Consider the following 22,741-nt stretch of genomic DNA (forward strand, 5'->3'; position numbering starts at 1 on the left):
CCTTTCAACATATTACAAGATGACATATGTCCCTAGGGGTCCTAGGACCCCTAGGGACATATTAAAATAATGCATATTGCTTGAAGGGGGTCATAGCGTGACCTATGATCACCTTGGACACATTCCACGATGACATATGTCATTAGAGGTCGTAAGACACCTAAGTACATATCAGAATCATTCATATGGGTCAAAAGGGATCGTAGGGTGAAATATGAGCCCCTTCGACACATTTGACAATGACGTATGTCCCTAAGCATCCTAAGACCCCTAGGGACATATTAAATTATTTCATATGGTTTAAAGGGGGTCATAGGGTGAACTATGACCCCCTTCAACACATTACATGATGACATATGTCCGTAGGGGTCCTAGGACCCCTAGGGACATATTAGAATGCTTCATATGGGTTAAAGGGGGTCATAGGTTGACCTATGACCCTTTTTAACCTATTAAATTATGACATATGTCCTTAGGGGTCCTAGGACCCCTAAGGACATATTAGAATCATTCTTATGGGTCAAAAGGGCTCATAGGGTGACCTATGACCCCCTTCAACCCATTACATGAAGACATATCTCTCTAGCCATCCTAAAATATCTAGGGACATATTACAATCGTTATTATAGGTCAAAGGGGGTCATATCTAGGGACGTATTAAAATGACCCTCTTCGATCGATTAAATGATGGCATATGTCTCTAGAGCTATTAGGACCGGTAGGGACATATGGCATCATGTAATGCATCGAAGGGGGTCATAGGTCAACCTATGACCACTTTTAACTCATAAGAACAATTCTAATATGTCCCTAGGGGTCCTATGACCCCTAGGGACAAATGTCATCATGCAAAGGGTCAAATGGGGTCATAGGTCAACCTATGACTGACTTTGACCAATAAGAACATTCTAATATGTCCTTAGGGGTCCTAGCACCCCTTTGGACATATGTCATCATGTAATGGGTCGAAAGGGGTCATAGGTCAACCTATAACCTCCTTTGACCCATGAGAAGCATTCGAATATGTCCATAGGGGTTCTAGGACCCTTAGACACATATGTCATCATGTAATAGGTCAAACGGGGTCAAAGGTCAACCTATGACCCCCTCAGACCTATAACAATGATTTTAATATGTCCCTAGGGTTTTGAGGAGCCCCGCGGACATATGTCATCATGTAATAGGTCAAAGTGTGTCATTGGTCAACATATGAACAACTTTGACCCATAAGAATGATTTTAATATTTTCTTAGGGTTCCTACGACCCCTAAGAACATATGTTGTCATCTAATGCGTCGAAGGGGGTCGTAGGTCAACCTATGACACGCTTTGACCCATAAGAACAATTCTCATATGTCCCTACGGGTCCTGGGGACATATGTCATCATGCAATGGGTCAAAGAGATTCATAGGTCAACCTATGACCCTCTTTGACCCATATGAACAATTCTAATATGTTCGTAGGGGTGCTAGGACCCCTAGGGACATATATTGTAATGTAATGGTTCGAAGGGGATCATAGGTCAACCTATGACCCCCTTCGACCCATATGAACAATTCTAATATGTCCTTAGGGGTCATAGGACCCCTAGGGACAGATGTCATCATGTAATGTGTTGAAGGAGGTCATAGGTCAACCTATGACCCCATTTGACCCATAAGAGTGACTCTCATATGTCGCTAAGGGTCCTAGGGACATATGTCATCATGTAATGGGTCAAAGGGGGTCATAGGTCAACCTATGACCCCTTTTTATGCATATAAATAATTCTAATATGTCCCTAGAGGTCTTAGGACTCCTACGGACATATGTCATCTTTTAATGCGTCGAAGGGGTTCATAGGTCAACCTATGACCCCCTTTCACCCATATGAACAATTCTAATATGTCTCTAGGTGTCCTATGACCCGTAGGGACATATGTCATCATGTAATGAGTCGAAGGGGGTCATAGGTTAACCTATGACTCCCTTTGACCCATAAGAATGATTCTAATATGTCCCTAGGGGTCTTAAGACCCTTAGGAACATATGTCATCATGTAATGGGTCGATGGTTGTCATAGGTCACCCTATGACCTCCTTTGACCCATAAGAACAATTCTAATATGTCCTTAGGGGTCTCAGGACCTCTAGGGACATATGTAATCATGTAAAAGGTCAAAAAGGGTAACAGGTCAACCTATAACCCTCTTTGATCCATAAATATGATTATAATATGTCTTTAGGGGTCCTATGAACCCTTTGAAAATATGTCATCATGTAATGGGTCGAAGGGGGTCATAGGTCAACTTTTGATCCCCTTTGACCCATAAGAAGCATTTGAATATGTCTGTAGGAGTTCTAGGACCCCTAGAGACATATGTCATCATGTAATGGGTCAAAAGGGGTCATATGTCAACATATGACCCCTCAGACACATAAGAATAATTCTAATATGTCCCTAGGGTTCCAAGGACCACTAGGGACATATGTCATCATGTATTGGGTCGAAGTGAGACATAGGTCAACCTATGACCCCATTTGACCCATATGAACAATTCTAATATGTCCCTAGAAATCCTAGGACCCTTAGGGACATATGTCATCATTTAATGGGTTGAAGGTGGTCATAGATCAACCTATGACCCCCTTTGATCCATATGAACAATTCTAATGTCTCTAGATGTCCTATGACCCCTAGGGACATATGTCATCATGTAATAGGTCAAAGGGGGTCATAGGTTGACTTATGATTTTTGTTGACCCATAACAATGATTCTAATATGTCCCTAAGGGTCTTAGGACTCTTAAGGACATATGTCATCATGTAATAAGTCAGGGGTTGTCATAGGTCACCTTGTGACCCCTTTTGACCCATAATAATGATTCTAATATGTCCCTAGGGGTCCTAGGACCCCTAAGGACATATGTAATCATGTAAAGGGTCAAACGGGGTCATAGGTCAACTTATGACCCCCTTTGACCTATAAGAACGATTCTAATATGTCCTTAGGGGTCTTAGGTCCCTTTTGGACATATGTCATGATGTAATGGGTTGAAGGTGGTCATAGGTCAACCTATGAGATACTTTGACCCATAAGAAAAATTCAAATATGTTTCGAGAGGTTCTAGGACCCCTAGAGACATATGTCATCAAGTAATGGGTCAAACAGGGTCATAGGTCAACCTATGAACCACTTAGACCCATAAGAACGATTCTAATATGTCCTTAATGTTTTGAGGACCCCAGGGACATATGTCATCATTTAATGGGTCAAAGCAAGTCATTGGTCAACCTCTAACCACCTTTGACCCATAAGAATGATTATAATATTTTCCTAGGGGTGATAGGACTACTAGCGACATATATTGTCATGTAATGCATTGAAGGGGGTCATAGGTCAACCTATGACACCCTTTTGACCCATAAGAATGATTCTCATATGTCCCTAGGCATCCTAGGAACATATGTTGTCATGTAACGAGTCAAAGGGGGTCATATGTCAACCTATGACCCCCTTTGACCTATATAAAAAATTCTAATATGTCCCTAGAGATCCTAAAACTCCTAAGGACATATGTCATCATTTAATGGGTCGAAAAAGATCATAGATCAACCTATGACCCCCTTCGACCCTTACGAATTATTTTAATATGTTCCTAGGGGTCATAGGACCCCTAGGGACATATGTCATCATGTAATATGTCAAAGGGGGTCATGGGTCAACCTATGACTCCCTTTGACCCATAAGAATGACTCTCATATGTCCCTAGGGGTCTTAGGGACATATGTCATCATGTAATGGGTCAAAGGGGGTCATAGGTCAACCTATGACCCCCTTTGACACATATGAATAATTCTAAGATGTCCCTAGGAGTCCTAGGGACATATGTCATCATTTAATGGGTCGAAGGGGGTCATAGGTCAACCTATGACCCCCTTTGCTCCATATCAATAATTCTAATATGTCCGTAGGTGTCCTATGACCCCTAGAGACATATGTTATTATGTAATGGGTTGAAAGGGGAAATAGGTTGACCTATGACTCTTTTTGAGCCATAAGAATGATTCTAATATGTCTTTAGGGGTCCTAGGACCCCTAGGGACATATGTCATCATGTAATGGGTCGAAGGTTGTCATAGGTCACCTTGTGACCCCCTTTGACCTATAAGAATGATTCTAATATGTCTTTAGGGGTCCTAGGACCCCTAAGGACATATGTCAGTATTTAAAGGGTCAAAGGGGGTCATAGGTCAACCTATGACCCACTTTGACCCATAAGAACGATTTTAATATCTCCCTAGGGGTCATAGGACTCCTTTGGACATATGTGATCATGTAATAGGTTGAAGGGGGTCATAGGTCAACCTATGATCCCCTTTGACCCATAACAAGCATTTGAATATGTCCTTAGGGGTTCTAGGACCCCTAGGGACATATGTCATAATGTAATGGGTCAAAGGGGTCATATGTCAACCTATGATCCCCTTAGACACATCAGAATGATTCTAATATGTCCTTAGGGTTCTGAGGACCACTGGAGACATATTTCCTTATGTAATGGGTCAAAGCAGGTCATAGGTCAACCTATGATCACCTTTTACCTATAAAAATGATTCTAATATTTCTCTAGGGGTCCTAGGACCCTTAGAGACATATGTCATCATGTAATGCATCGAAGGGGGTCATAAGTCATCTTATGACCCCTTTTGACCCATAAAAAGATTCTCATATGCCTCTAGGCATCCTAGGGACATATGTTGTTATGTAATGAGTCAAAGGGGGTCATAGGTCAACCTATTACCCCCTTTGACCCATATGAACAATTCTAATATGTCCCTAGGGGTCCTCGGACCCTTAGGGACATATGTCATCTTTTAATGGACTGAAGGTGATCATAGGTCAACCTATGACCCTCTTTGACCCTTATGAAAAATTCTAATATCTCCCTAATGGTCCTAAGACCCCTAGGGACATATGTCATTATGTAATGTGTCAAAGTGGGTCATAGGTCAACTTATCACCCCCTTTGACCCATAAGAATGATTCTCATATGTTTCTAGGGGTCCTAGGGACATATGTCGTCATGTAATGGGTCAAAGTACCCATATGAACAATTCTAATATGCATCATTTAATGGATTGAAGGGGGTCATAGGTCAACTAATGACCTCCTTTGACCCATATGAACAATTCTAATATGTCCCTAGAGTTCCTATGACCCCAAGGAACATATGTCATCATTTAATGGGTCAAAGGGGGTCATAGGTCAACCTATGACCCCCTTTGACCCATATGAATAATTCTAATGTCCTTGTAAACTTATGTCATCATTTAATGGGTCAAAGGGGTCATAGGTCAACCTATGACCCCCTTTGACCCATATGAACAATTTTAATATGTCCCTAAGGGTCCTAGGACTCATAGGGACATATGTCATCATTTAATGGGTCGAAGGGGGTCATAGGGTGACCCATATGAATGATTCTAATATGTCCTTAGGGGTCCTAGGATCCCTAGGGACATATGTCTTCATGTAATGGGTGGAATGGGGTCATAGGTCAACCTATGACCCCCTTTGATCCATATGAATGATTCTAATAAGTCCCTAGGAGTCCCGAGATCCTTAGGGACATATGTCATCATGTAATGTGTCAAACCTATGACCCCCTTTGACCCATAAGAACAATTCTAATATGTCCCTAGGGGTCCTAAGACCCCTAGAGACATATGTTGTTATGTAATGGGTCGAAGAGGATCATAAGTCAACCTATGTCCCTAGGGGTGCTAGGACCCCTAGGGACATATGTCATCATGTAATGGGTCAAAGGGGGTCATAGGTCAACCTATGACACCGTTTGACCCATATGAACAATTCTAATATGTCTCTACAGATCCTAGGACCCTTAGGGACATATGTCATCATTTAATGGGTCGAAGGGGGTTATAGGTCAACCTATGACCTCTTTTGACCCATAAGAACGATTTTAATATGTCCCTAGAGGTCCTAGGCTCCTAGGGACATATGTTGTCATTTAATGAGTCGAAGGGGGTCATAGGTCAACCTATGACCCCCTTTGACCCATAAGAATGATTCTAATATGTCGTTATGGGTCCTAGGACCCCTAGGGACATATGTCATCATGTAATGTGTCGAAGGGGGTCATAGGTCAACTTGTGACCCACTTCTACCCATAAAAACGATTCTAATATGTCACTAGGGGTCATAGGGCCCATAAGGATATATGTCGTTGTGTAATTGGTTGAAGGGGGTCATAGGTCACCCTATGACCCCCTTTCAGTCATATATATTAATAATATACATATATATTAATAACATACATATTAATATAATTATATATATATAATGTTATTATATTTAATAAAAATATTACATTATAATATATATTACGTTATTATATTTAGTAAAAATAATAATAATATAAATTATATTTATAGATTATAATAAGAATAACATAATATATTATTATATATTAATATATTATTTGTTATATCTTTACATTACATTATTATATATATATATATATATAAATATATAAATATATAAATATATATATATATATATATATATATATATATATATATATATATATATATATATATATATATAACATATTTACATAGTAATATAACAAAAGTAATTTATAAATCATAAGCTCTAACTCTTAAATTTAGTTTTCCTTCCAAAATGGGTTGGGATTTCAAAATTTTCACCAAAATTCATTGAGCCATATCGGATATCCGATCGAATATTCGATTTCAAATCGGATATCCAATTTGAAATCTGATATCTGATTTGAAATCAGATATCTGATTAGGCTTGGTATTTACCAAGGCTACGCGGTCAACCCAAAATACGTGTTTGAAGAAGATTTTAGTGATACTCAGACTTCGAGTAGCCGTCTGACAATGTTATTTTGATCAAAATTGAATGAAACAAAAAAGATTTTTTAATATCGCTCTCGAGATTCCATCGATATAATTTCTGTCAAATTATGAGTTCAATAAGTATTTATTAGTGAATTATCAATGAAGATTATTGTAAAGTGTTGATTGACATACTGATTGAAAAATAGCTATAACTTTCAAACGGTGTAACATTTTTTAAATCTAAAAGTTGCATCCCATTCTATGCTTTTCCTAGTATAAGAAAAAAAAAATTGGTAAAATTTTCTATTAATTAACGTGGTCAGACACGAGACTTTTTTTTCTGAAAATGTTCTGGTAGAAAATTCATATTTAATTATTTATTTAGAATAAAAATACTAAAAAATATGCATCACATCCGGCATGAGTCTACTTTTCATATCTATAATTATATTAAAAAAATATTATCATTTGATTTTGATTAAGGTGGTCAGACGTACACCTACTTTTTATTTTTGCCCTGAAATTTTTGTAGTACTGCATTAAAGTTCAAACTTTTGACCAATCAATTATTTTTTTGTCCTAATAAGGCCTAGTAGTTTAGAAACTACATTCAATTTCTTATAGATTATTTTCATACAACTTTTTGATATAAAGTCCATAACCACTTCAAAATTATGTGTCAAGTTGACATAATCCTGATTTACTGATTTTTCACTACCACTTAAGGCCATAGTTTGGTACACCATGATCCTGCACATGCCCATGAAATAATTTAAAATTGAGCATTGCATCAAAATTTGATAATAAAGGTTGTTTAAATGGTCTTAACAAACTATGGCATTTGAATCGAATATAACAAACATGATCAAAATGAATGATATTCAATAAACATTAACAATATACATGATCCATGATAAATTAAACAATTCTATACTAAATTAATATGTATATCCTTTTGTACATAAATGACAAAAAATATCAAAATAAGTGTATCCATTGACAAATTATGCAAATATATATCAAAGTTCATGTATCCATAGACAAATTACACAAATATATAGGGTATGTGCAAGATCATGATGTGCCAAAAAGTGATGATCTGAAAAATATATAGTTTTGAAATGCCTAAAAGCATTTCAAAATCTATTCCAACATTTTTCTCACCCATCCTAATACTAAAAAAAGGCCAATAATACCTTTATAAGACGTACTATATCTTTGGATACCACCCCTATATGGTCAACTTTAAAAATGTCCTGAAAATGTGTTTTTTGGCCTATTCTTTTGTGTTTTTCTACTTCAAACATGTAGCAGATGACTTTATTTTCATCAAAATTTGATGAAATGAAAAAGATTTCTTAAGAATTTTAGCTTTCAATAAATATAAGGTCTATTAAATTATGAGTTGAGTAAGTAATTATTACTTATTCTCTAATGGAGTTACATATAAAGTGTTAATTAACACACTGCTTGAAAAATAACTATAACTTTCAAATGTTACAACATTTTTGAAATCCAAAAAATGCATCAAAGTCTATGCTTCTTCTACTATAAGGAAAATAAAAAAGAAAAAATAAATTTTGCAGAGTTTTGAATTAGTTAAGGTGGTTAAACATGAGAGTATTTTTATTCCAAAAATACTAAAGTAGAAAATTAATAATTTATTAAATATTTAGAATAAAAATAACCAAAAATATGTGTTATATATAAGAATGAGTCTAGTTCTTCTATCTATAATATTATTAAAAAATATTATCATTTGATTTTGATTAACATGGTTAGACATATGTCTACTTCTTATTTTTGTACATATGATACTAATGAACCCATTTTACAAAAATTCCTTGATATTTAATCACTTTAAAAGAACCCAATTACCTTTCCCTTGTCAATGGACTTGTGCCTCACCCCCTACACTATAACCCCCACTTAAAAGTGATACTTGCAAGAGAAAAGAAAGATTAGAAGCCATATATGTTCCAATATCAAATAGAAAAGTAATGAGAACACAACATGACATACTATAAATGTCTCAAGACCAAATGAAATAGATGAGAGAATGACATCATTGACTTGTCAATATTAACCTTAAATAGAAATAACAGTTAAATGCAAATATAACCAATACCAGAAAATAGTACATCACATAAAAGAGAACACAAGACACTGAGATTTAATGTGGTTGACCCTATACCTAGGCTACATCCACCAACAACAAGCCCAATATTATTATGATCTAGTGATTACAACCTAATTACAGTTTGTAATCCCTTACAACTCAATACCGCTACAAGAACCATTTTTTGCATCACACATAGAAAATCCCTAACACTAAGCCCTTTTATACAAGTTTTTGCCACTTACAAAATTAGGGCTAGAATAAGACAAAAATAGTAGCTAACACATTTTACAATATAAGGTCACTTTTGGCTTTGGGGGTGTTGACCCCAAAAACCCCTGTGGGGGCATTGCCCATTGACCCCACCTTGTATTATGATAGGAAGTGCACTTGGGGCACTGCCCCTTGACCCCCATCTTGGGGGAACTACCCTAAAACCCCCATAAAAATAATTTGGAAGAAATCTGTGACAAATAAACCTCTGAGTCTTATTAGGCTCCACATCATAACAATCTCCTACCTAGAGACTGATCAGACTCAATAATAATAACCTCCCACTTGGAGATTGATCATAGCACTATTAAACCTGTAGCTCCCATTGGAATATAAAACCATCCTAGATGTTGTTGTTCTTTTATTTTTTTTAGTCGAGAAGACCAACTGAAGCTGAAAAGGAGTTTAGCTTCTCCATTGTCACTACCTTTGTAAACATATATGTTGGATTGTCATTTGTATGTATCTTATCTAGCTTTAACTATCCATCATCCAAAATTGACAGAATGAAATGGTACCATAACTGTATGTTTTTTGTTTTTGAACGTAGAGCTAAATTCTTTGCAAGATGAATGGCACTCTAATTATCTATAAACAAATAATTATCCTTCTGAGGGTGTCCCAATTCTTTCAAGAAGAATTGAAGCCATATCATCTCCTTGTTGCCTCTATAGTAGCAACATACTTTTTCTCTGTATTGGATAAAACATTAACCTTTTATAACCTAGAAACCTAGATAACAACTGTCACACCAACAATAAATACATAACCTATAGTACTCTACTTGGTATCAATATCCCTTGCCAAATCTAAGTCAATGTAGCCTTTTAAATTAGTAGTAGAGCCACCAAAGTGTAAACTCTTATTGGATGTTCCTCTCAAGTATCTGAGAATACATTTAACTACATTCCAATGCTCAAGCCACATATGACACATATACTTGCTAATGACTCACACTTGCATGTGCAATATTGAGCCTAGTACATACCATAGCATACATCAAGCTTCCTATAGCTAAAGCATAATGCACCTAGGACATCTTATCCTCCTCTTCTTGTATCTTAGGACACATATCCTTATTCAACTTCAAATGACTAGGTAAAGGTGTGTTGACAGCTTTAGCATTCTCCATAAAGAAATGTTGTAACACCTTCTCAATATAATCAGCCTAAGATAATGTTAGTTTCTTGTTCTTGCTATCTTTGAAAATATTTATATCAAGGATTTTTTTTTTACTGCCCCCAAATCCTTCATAGAAAATACATGTGCTAATTGGCATTTGAACCCCTTAATATTATTCATGTTACACCTGGCTACAAGCATATCATCAACATATAAACATAAAATAATGTATCTATCATCATCCAACCTCTTAAAATAAATATAATGATCTAAATGACACATGTTATTTCCATGCTCATGCATAAACCTATCAAACTTCAAATACCACTGCTGAGGTGCTCGCTTCAAGCCATATAAACTTTTCTTTAATCTACACACTAAGTTCTCCTTACCTTTGACCTCAAATCCTTGTGGCTATGTCATATATATCTCTTCATCAAAATCACCATGAAGGAAGGTTGTTTTAACATTAAGCTACTCCAAATGAAAATCTTTAGTAGCCACAATACTTAAAACAATATGAATAGAAGTCATCTTAACAACAAGAGAGAATAACTCATCAAAATCAATGCCTTTTTCCTATACAAATCCTTTTACAACTAACCTAGCTTCAAATATTTTCTTACCTCCATCCTCTTCTTTTAACCTATAAATCCATTTATTCTACAAATCCTTTTTACCTGTAGGCAACTTGCATAAATCTCATGTCTTATTTTTCAGCAAAGAGTCCATTTGTTCTTTCATTTTAGACTCCCACTAAATCTTTGTATCCACCTACACAACTTCATCATAACATTTAGGTTCACTAGCATCAGTAAGTAAAATAGAATAAAAGGAAGGAGAAAATATATTTGGAGGGCTACTTGGCCTTGTTGACCATCTAAAATTTATTAGTGTGTGTGGTATTTGTTGTTACAGCTATTGCAGATCATGAGTAATTTCTAGAACATTAGCTTTTAGAGTATCATCCAACACTATATAATAATCTTCTTTCTTCTCATGTTGCTGTAACAGATCTTTGTACAACACTTTCTCATTGAATATGACATCCCTACTTCTTACAATTTTATGATTTTCAAAATCCCAAAGCCTATAACCAAATTCATTAATACCATATCCAAAAAAACCACATTTATTTGACTTAGCTTCTAACTTGGTTTTATTTTCAAAATCTATATGAACAAATGCTTTACAACTGAAGGTTCTAAGAAAAGAATAATTCACCTTCTTACCAGTCCATGCTTCCTCTAGAATACCACAATCCAAATGAGTAGAGGGACCTCTATTAATCAAATATACAACATTATTGATATCCTCCACCCACATGTTTAAGGGCAACCCAACATGCAACCTCATGCTTCTTGCACACTCCATTATCGTTTTGTTCATGTATTCAACCACTCCATTTTCTTGTGGTGTCTTTGGAACAATTTTCGATCTATGAATATCATTAGTAGAGCAAAAATCTTCAAATTCATTATTGTAATACTCACCACCATTATCAAATATAAGCCATTTAATTTCCTACCAGTCTCATTTTCAACCAAGCATTTCCATTTCTTAAAAGTTTGAAATATGTCAAATTTTTAAGAAAATAAACCCATACATTTTTGGCTGTGTCATCAATAAAAGTAACATAATAATGAAAGAGACCAAGGGAAGATACCTGATCCAATCCCCATACATCAATATACACAAGTTCTAATTTCTCTTTTTCACTTTCCTTCCCAGTCTCCACAAAACTCACTCTCTTTTGTTTTCCATATACAACTTTCACAAAAATCCATATTGACACATTTTGGATCTGGTAAAACATGTTTTGAATGAAGTACTTTCATACTTTTCTCACTCATGTGCAAAAGTCTATTGTGCCACAATGTTGTATTAGAATCTACAATAACTATTTGTTCTCCCTACTCAACTATAGGAATTATTCTTAAACATTCTTTTTTCTCTAACACAATCAAAGTAGAAGAAATAATATGACTTATACAAAGATATAAGGTGCCAATTTTCACACCTTTTGTTACTACAAGGGAACCTTTTGAAACCTTCCAATTTTCACCATTAAAATTAACTACACAACCCTCATCATCGAGTTGCCCTACTGAAATTAAATTCTTACTTAGCCTTGGAACATGTCTTACCTCATGTAGTAGCCAATGATTACCATTCTATAACTTAATATAAACTTTTCCTTTTCCAACATTCTGATAGGGTTCATTATCTCCCAAATAAACAAGCCCACTGTCCCCTTGGACATAATTAATTAAATAACCTCTATGAGGTGTATCATGAAATGAAGCACCAAAATCTAAAACCCATGAATCATCAACACTATCTAGATATAGGAGCAAAGCATCATCTTCAGATTTGTTACTTACCACATTTGCCTCCTTGCTCCCTTCTAGTTTATCTCCTTCATTCTTCTTTCGAGTCCAACAATATTTCTTCCTATGCCTTGCTTTACCATAGTACCAGCAATCTCTCGATCCTCTAAATTAAGACCTCTTACCCTTTGAATTTCCTCTTGATTTCCCATGATTTCTAGAATTATTTCATCTTTCAGTCATTTTGCCTATGGTTTTTGCATTCAAAACACTTCTTGATGTAGATTCACTTGAGGTTTTCCTACAAGTTTCCTCACTCAAAAAAACAACAATGACATCACCATATTTTAGGGTATTAGATCCAGAAAAAAAATTACTCACAGTCATTACCAAGCCATTCCAACTTTTAGGAAAATAATACAAAATCAAGAGAGCCCTAATTTCTTCATCAAAATTGATAGTCACAGAAGATAACTAACTAGTAATAGTATTAAACTCATTTAAATGATCCACAAAAGATCTACCTTCTACCATTTTCATATTATATCCTTCTAATATAAATAATCCTCCATTTGCATCTTCCATAACTGAAAGTTCTACCCATTAAACTTCTCAACGCTTAGCTTACCCTCATCTACCATCGATCCCACTCAATCATGAGACCTTCCTGCAGAGGATCACTATAAAAAATGATGATGGTATAGCTATAAAAAAAAAAATGAGGACTGTTTGGCTCTGATACCACTTGTCAGGATTAACCTCAGACAAAAATAACAGTTACATGCAGATATAACCAATACCATAAAATAGCATATTGCATAGAAGGGAAAATAAGAAACTAAGATTTAACATGGTTCACCCAATCCCTGGGCTACATCCACCAACAAAAAGTCCAATATTATTATGATCCAATGATTATAACTTGATTAAAATTTATAATCCTTTATAGCTCATACCACCACAAGAACCAATTTTTGCATCACACATAGATAGTACAACCCTACAAGGGCACTACCCCTTGACCCCGTCTTGCCCTTGTAGAAATAATCTGGAAGATAATTGTATTGAATAAACCTCTAAGTCTAATTAGACTCCACATCACAACACAACCCATCTGAGCTCCTCCTTAGTCATCAAGTAAACATGAATGAAGATCACATATGCATGTATAAGTTAGTATGGGTTAAAATTATTTTATTATAAAGATTAAATTTTAAATCACATATGTCGTAACAAAAAAAAATTACACATGTACTAACACAAAAGGATCCCATGGCTTTTCATGCCCCTCCTCTCTCACATCAGGGTGTGTAGTCTATGTAGGCATGTCTATTGCATCATCCTCTTCAAATAGACACCGATACTTAGAAAGATCACCAATAGGACCGAAATAAATATTATTTCACGTTATGCAAGTATGGGGCACAAAAAAATGTGATGATCTCACTGATGATGAACTCATGCTAGCATTATCAACATAGTGAGGCAATACTAACTTAGCCTAGGATATCAATAGGCTACTCAATCTATGGATGACTCTATTAGTCTAAGGGCTAGCCCCTAAAATGATATCAGGATGTTGCACTAGAGGAGGGTGAGGACATCAATAGGTGGGACAAAAGTTCTATCTTTCTTCTACTAGGAAAAGGGTCTATCCTGAGGAGCTCCTCCTCCTACACTCATGTTGGGCCTCATGCTCTAGTAGTTCACCTTAAGGCCCAACACAAATTCAACATATAGTTTTCTAATGACATAGAATGACACATCTAAATTGATGTTTCAGGGTTTATTCAAAATCATCCACCAATGATACCAAAGATCACATGCATAGCCTAATTTTTGCACCATTTAATTGATAATTTGGGGTTTGTGCGGTCTACTTTTTAATCAATTTTTGGGTTCGTGAAAAGCTTAACTATATCATCTTTACCTATGTTTAGGGTTGCAATGTCATCATAGTCTAACCCATCATCAAACATGGCATGCATTTTCTCATGCTAGTGAAGAGAAATATTTTGTTCATTGGTAAGTGTCTGAATATTATCCACTATGGTGTTTAATGTGCATAACATGGGACCCAATGTAGGTATAGTGTTATATGTGGTTTGTAAACCACTTAGTTTGAAAATATGTTCTTGTATCAAATCTTTAATTCAAGGAGGGTCTTGAGGGGGTAGGGGATCATTTGGTTGGCAGTTTTGAGGGGGTGCTAGATGATTTGGTAGAGTGTTTCAAGGAATATTATTTAGTGGCACAGTGTTATTAATATTATTCAGGTCAGCCATACCTATTAAATTTCAAAACCACATTTTAAGTTTTTAATTGAAATAAACCAAATCGACAATTTCAATTTAAAAAACCTAATTTCAAATATAATTCATTGAAAACCATCAAATAAATTCTAATTTTAAATATTCTTCATTGAAAATCATCAAATAAACAAAAAAATTAACTTGCCTCAATCATATACCCATTTTTATGGGTAAGTGCACCAAGTTGTGGTGCCAAAAAGATGACACCTATTTTTTTTTCTAATTTTGAATAGTGTGTCTACACTATAGTGTGCATGCGCTATGGCTTGGGTATCCTGAGCCATAGTGTGTTAGCACTATAGTGTGTACACGCTTTTCAAAACTCAAAAATAATATAAATGGCCTGCAAACCTATAGCCCATTCTTTTTTTCTTCATTTTGCAACTTCCTCTCCTCATAATGCATATGCAAATTCAGTAAACCAAAGATTTTTGCCACCTGCCTCATCAATATGCCTCCTCATCATCAAAGTTCGAGATCATAATCACGTCGTATGTTGTCTAGCCTTCTGTTTGCATTATTTTATATGTTTTTGTAGTTTTTTTTCAATTTTTCTTTAAATTTGTTTATTTATTTAGATTGCAATTGGTTTCTTATTAGGAAATATGAATAATGAATCAGTAAATCCCCATCAAGATCAAAACCAAAACCTTCAACAAGATCCAAACCAAAACCCTTCACAACAAGAACAAGAATTTTCACAACCAGCATTGATTGGAAGACCTCCTCTTGGCACATAAGATGACATAATAAATGAAATAGAAAGAGACAAAAATGAATTAGAAGAACTCATTAGTAGGTTGAAATCTTGTGGACAAACCAATCCAATAAGAGCTCAATTGGCATCCTCCCTCAAGTCCATTATGGCCCACGTAGCTTCTATTAGTGGTCAATTGGATATTTGGTGGGTTAAGAGGGATGGACAAAAAAGATATTATGAAAAAAAATTATCATATCAAGATGTAAACAAAATGCAATACCAAAAGGTAGAATTTGTGCATTGTTTAGAAAGCCTGGTGAACAAAATACTGTTGGAGAGACAACTAAATTGTTCCCCATCCATTGGTGCATACATGATGGTATTAGAAATGATTTTTGGGATAGATGGTGGATGGTTTTTGATGCCCCTCCCTACAATAATCATGATGTCCCAATGTATTTCTAAAAGAAATTGTATTTTGAGTTTTTCCTTGGGGAGATCCGTAATTATTTTGATATATTAGAATCTTAGAGTAGAGGTGGGGGGTCATCATTTGAGAGGTTGGGGGCACGTTGTGACCCTAATGTAGTTAGGGCACCTGTGGTCAAGCCACAAGGTGAGCATGTGACTATTCCTTCAATTGTGAAGGAACATGTAGAGGCCAACACTCTAGGGACTATTAATGCTTTGATGCAGACCCTCATTCATTGCATGATGCCATTAGTTGAGAAGGAGCTTCTGTGCATCACAATCACATGTGCACATCATGCAAATCCTTACAGACATTTGGCAGTCATGCTAGAGATAGTGCAGATGATGTGCTAGTCACTAATCAGTTCTTGAATGAGACATTTGGCATTGAAACATAGGTAAATTACAATTATAATAAACTAATTTAATCATATTTCATATGTATAGTGAATGACTAATTAATTAGCATGTATTGACATTATTCAAAATTTAGGGTTAGAGTGTTGGCAGCCCTAGTAGCAATCCCCCACCCCCATTTTTTGTCCTGTTGATGAGTCTAGAGGTATGTATCAATTTAATCATTTATATTAATACATATATTTATTAAGTAATTATATGAAGGACTAACAAAAAAATCTATGCATGTGCATTAGTTCTCTACAAGACTATCAACATTCACTCGGGACTTTGAGCCTAGATGTGATACAAGCTTCATGGAGGTACATTTGTTTCATGTTAATTTAATTCATTTGATTATATTTGTTTCATGTTTCATGTTACATGTAATGTGTATTGTATGACATGCAGCTCTTGACATCTGAGACTCCTCATCTTCAAAAATCCATCGATCATGGAGTGGCTACAACTATGGCTAGTTCATAGCCATTGAATGAGGTATGAAAGAATTTCCTTGGTTTTAGTTGTTGTTTATAATAGTTAGTATCAAAATTTCTAATGTTGTTTATAAGTGATTATATTGATTGAATTGTTGTAGGGTCTTGTTACACTCGATCATCCATGAGCCTTTGAGGTGGACTTGTAGAGTGACTATTTGATGACACTAAGAAAATAATTAATTTTATGTGTACACATATTTGATTTCAATGTATAATAATTATTGATTCATAGCTACTTTTTTTGTATCAGCTCGAGTTAGAGAAGAGCCTTAACAAGAGGATGGGCGAGCATGTGAGAAAGACCCCATCATCCCCATAATCTTCCTCCACATGATGATTGAAAACCTCTAGAGATTTTTTTCCTTCCCCTCATGGGAAGGAGAAGATATAGTTGATAGACACACATGTATAGGCATCAACGGACATAGATGTTGGATTTTATGTCAATGGACATATGCAATATACATTTGATGTATATGTGACATTTTATATTCAATGTATGACATTTATTTGATGCATGACATTATTATACTTATGACATTATTAGTTAATATATGATATGTTTGTTCATGTACGACATTTTTGGTTATCATAATATATTATGTGTTTGTTAATGTATGACATTATTGGTTGTCATTTTATATTATATGTTTGTTCATGTATGACATTATTAGTTATCAGAATATATTATATGTTCCTTCATGTATGACATTATTGGTTAGCATAATATATTATATGTTCATTCATGTATGACATTATTGGTTATCATAATATATTGTATGTTTTAGATTACGGTATGTAAAAATAGGTTTTGAAGGGGGCCCTAAAACCTTTAACAAAAATAGAAAAGATAAAGCATTAAAGTCTACCAAGTTTTACAAGGACCTGAAACCTACTAAAAAAAGGTATCAAAATCAAGTTTTATAGGGACCTAAAACCACAAAAGGTCTCCAATAAAAATACCCAAGTTTTACAAGGACCTAGAACCTAGTTTAAAGACCAGATAAAAACCAATTAACAGGACCAAAAACAAAAACCAATTATCGCTACTAGAAAATAAGACCAAAGCAGGGACAAAAAATAGAGATCAAATCCCAGTGAATGCTGCTACTACGGCTTTGTAATCATATTAATGACCTCTTTTCCAATATCTATAGTTCCTTGAATAGAATCAGCAACTGAAACACCAGTAGCCTCCTATGCCCACTTCCTAGAACTCTGCTTGGTTCTCTTGCTTGGACCCCCTAGTGATATAATCTCTTCATTTGTTCATTTTCTAAGACTAGAAATAGCAATGCAGATACTGGAAGTCACCTATTCTATTTTATTACCGCTTTCCTTAATAAGCATATGAAGGTTTTGTTCATAATCCTTGAGTTTGTTTGGGATGTTTCCCACCTGCACTTCCATCTGTCTAATTTTGGCATGGTCAATATCCTGATTTTGTTGCACAGTATCCATATTCTTTTTCAGACCCATTATTTCATTATATATCCATGAATCAACTTGAAGCATGGAATCAACTTTGAGCTTAGCAGAATGCAAAAAGGAAAGCTTAGTTTCCCTCTATGGAGAATCCTTCTTGTCATGTTCTACATCCTCTCTAGTAGGTGAAGCAGACTTATTTTTCTATTCCTCCTCCCTTATAGCACCAGGGTACTCATTCTTGTCCTATTCCACAACCTCTCTGGTAGGTGAAGTAGACGTGATAGTCTGATTATCCTCCCTCATAGCACTAGGGTCCTTTATAGCCTTTTTCCTCTCTTCTTCACCAACGCTAGTATCACTCTAATTACCCTCGTCACCAGAATTACCCTATTCTATTTTTTCTTTAGTGTTTTCTTCCTTGTCCTCTTTTGCCCTTTTTCCTTTGCTCTTCAGGTAACCTTCTAGGTTGGAACTAAAGTCACTAACATCTGTGTCTTCCTCTTCCTTTTGGATATCATCCTCTTTACTTTCAAGGTTCTCAGACTTAGTTTCCTCTTCCACCATATGCTTTTGAGAATGCAAGGTTTTATGTCTGAGAATCCTCTTTTTTCCCTTAACATTCTCTTCATTCTTGCTCTTTTCAGAATGATAATTAGTAATAGAACCCTTCTTTTTATGTAATGAAGGAGTGGAAAGAATGGACTTATTTTTACAATAACCCTTCATGCAAAATAGGATGTGACTCCTTCTTCCTATGAGCATACAAACTTTGAAGCAAAGGGAAATGCAAATAGAAAGGAAAAGAAAGTCTATCCTTATGCCTAAAATTATCGAGGAAGACAAAATGAAATTTATCCACTCTTTTATTTCTACCATCTAGGATGAAATACTCATGGGTACAGGAGAGCACATCCTACCAAATTCCCTTTATCTGGTCCAAATTGTAGAAATCTCCATTTTTTTCTAGATTTTTCTCCTCAGCATCCATCTTAGGAAATTTTTTGAAAGAAACATTTGAAATTCTAGTTTTTTTACTAAACTTAATACCTTGCATGGGTAGACCCATGATCTCAGCTATGTAGTCCTCCATCAAATTCATAGTAACACCATGTAAAGAGACCCTGTCCTCAATCCAATTTTTTAAAAAGGTCGTGGTGACATGTGGTTTAAAACCATGAAGATGTTCCAAGTAATTGGTCACCTTTCCATTCTGTAAAATCTTTCAAACATCCTTCTAGCCTTCCTGTCATTGCAATTTTTGGGTTTTTGTTTACGTGGCTCACCTCCCATTTGCAGAGAATTACAGAGAATGCCTAAAACAAGTAGGAAAAAGAAAAAAGCAAACAAGTTTAATAGATACCAAATTTTCATCACATCAAATAAAACCCACTTTAGAGAAGATACGTGCAAAGCCCGCATTGTAATTACATAAATGTACTTCCTTAAGGAATGAATACTAAAAACTATTGGCCCACTACCAAAAATCATTAAATTGCTAATCTTGGAAAATCTTTCCCACCTTCAGATGAGTAGCATCATAATTAATAATAGCTTTAAGATCAACATGCTTGTTTAGTTCACTGATCCATGTCATCTTATATCCCATCTGGACTGCATGGTTGGCAACCCAGTCAGCTACCCCATTAGCCTCTCAATACGTGTGGGATAGTATGACATTTTCAAATTTATTAATAAGAGATTTGATCTCCATGACCATTGCATGGGATATTATGACTTTTTCAAATATATTATATGTTCGTTCATGTATGACATTATTGGTTATCATAATATATTATGAGGTTGCATGGGTACTTGTACCCACACCCTTGGTACTCGTACCCATGTACCCAAGTACCAAGTACATGTATCCCAAGTATTGGGTACTCGGTGGAGAGCATCATAGCTAAGGACCTTGATTGATATTTTGGATTTTCTTTTTTCTTTTTGGTTTGTGTATTAGTTTGTTGTTTATGAAGCTTAATTCTATACCTAATCACTCTGAAACTTTGATAGAATACTGATTAACAATAAACTTTATCACTATTCAAGCATAAGTTTATCATTTCCAATATGTCATCATCATATGATTTATGATCTTGTTCATGTTTAAATTTTTCCTTCTCTATTATTTGTTTATCAAGCTTAATTCAATACCTAATCAGTTTGAAACTTTGATACAATATTGATCAATAATAAACTTTATCAGTGTTAAAGCCAAAAATTTATCATTTGGAATATGTCATTGTCATATGATTTATGATCTTATTGTTCATTTTTAAAGCCTACCTTCTATGTTATGCATCTAAACATTTATCATAAATTATTATTAAAAACATATAACAAATCTAAAACTAAAAAAAATACATTACATTTGCAAACTTTATCACTGTTCTTGATTTGAAAAATCATTGTCATGACTCATAAATTCATGTTTTCTATAAATATAAAAGTATAATTAAAAATAAAGTTTGAAATACCCAATTACCCCCATCCCCTATTATAAAAAATAGCTATACTCGTACTCATACTCATACCCATACCCTAAGTACCCCAAGTACCCCCATCCCCATGCAACCTTGTATATTATATGTGGATCTTGGTATTTTCTCTACAACCATGTGGTATATATGATCTCTTGCTACTTAGACCATCCATTTACCTTTCCCAACCTCCTCACCAGGTTAACTAATCCAAACTTGCAGGATCACTCCCTTACTCTTCTAGTAACAGTGTCTCTCCAAATGTTTTATAGGCCTAGTAGGGTTACATAGCACTCCCTAGTCCAACCAAGGTTTCCATGATGTCCTAAGGTTTTATTGGAACACTTATACTATGGTTGAATGGATAACAACAATGGCTTTGTACCCAATTTCAAGATTTCTTCACAAAAGGGCTACAAGGAGATCCCTTAATTAGGCCTCCACCTAGATTTCTAGGGCCAATAGCTCCTTTTTCTTAGATTTTCAACACATATAGCCTTAACAAAAATTGATACATAGGACTCATGCTCAAGTATTTTTAGGGTCTCAAGGTGTGTACAAGCTATACAACAAAAATAGCAAAATTGAGGGTTTGGCAGGGTTTTCTTGGCTGCTTGTTGTCCCCACTTTTAAGACACCTTCTAGACTTCATCAAGACTCCTCCTCCACAAGTTATAACCTCCTCATACCCCTCTTCAATCCCTTAGAATGGGAAGTCTTCGTTCTTCAAGCTTTTCTCTCAAGAGCTCTTTCTTTGTTGACAGTCCCTAGTCGAGCATTGCCTAGCTCACCTAGGGCTTGGTCAAAGAATTCTTTGCACTCACTTTTAGGGTGCTTTCTTGCATAATATAATACATTAAGGTCTATAGAATTTAAATCCAAAAGACCATGAAATTTTCATGATGTATACAAGACTTACAACCCTTTCATGATATACAACTCCAAAACTGACAGGAGACAGGTATCTTTGAAGAAATTTACAAAACCTTTCAAAACTTGGTCACAAACTATATATAATGCATGAAAAATGAAAAAAAAACAATAATAAAAGTACAACATGCAACAAAATGATAATATCCATGTGATTTTCCTCCAAATAATATTAAAAACCAATAATATCTATGATAAAACAGTCATAGTTTGCTGCATGCATTTCAACATTACAGATTCATACAAGAAATGAGTTGCCAAGCCTTGATTAGGGCTCCTCTAAGAATAAATAGGTTTCTCCTTGGGTTAGAGATAGGTTTTAGGGCTTTTTCAAAGCTTCTTTACAAAGTACATGAAAATATAATACCTATTTTGGAACCCAATATTGGTTTTCACGACAAGAAAGAAGATATTCTTAGTCAATTAACTATTCTTGCTTGGTAGTCTATGAGAAATCAAAAAGATTAGCATAGAGCTAGTAGAGTTATTAGGGAGGAAGAAGATCTAGATGGTATTCTTAGAAAACTAAAATAACAAATATAAAGACAAAATTGAATAACCTCTAGAAACCAAGAATCCCAAATATCTTAGTTTGTGAACTGTTGTTGGGAAAATTGGAGTTTGTATTCTCTAAACAATACAATAGATCTCAAAAAAGGGAAGGTATCCCTGATTCTATATTCAATAATTATAAGACCTTAACTTCTTACCAAACCTTATAGGGTCTAGGAGAAAAGCAAAAAGTAGACCTTTATCTCCTTTGAAGGAAACCCAGTCAACTCCTACCCTACTATTTGGAAAACTTAAAC

This window comes from Cupressus sempervirens, chromosome 10 (assembly GCF_028749045.1).
Source record: "Cupressus sempervirens isolate cs-2001-9-10 chromosome 10, ASM2874904v1, whole genome shotgun sequence".
NCBI classification, from domain to species: Eukaryota; Viridiplantae; Streptophyta; class Pinopsida; order Cupressales; family Cupressaceae; genus Cupressus; species Cupressus sempervirens.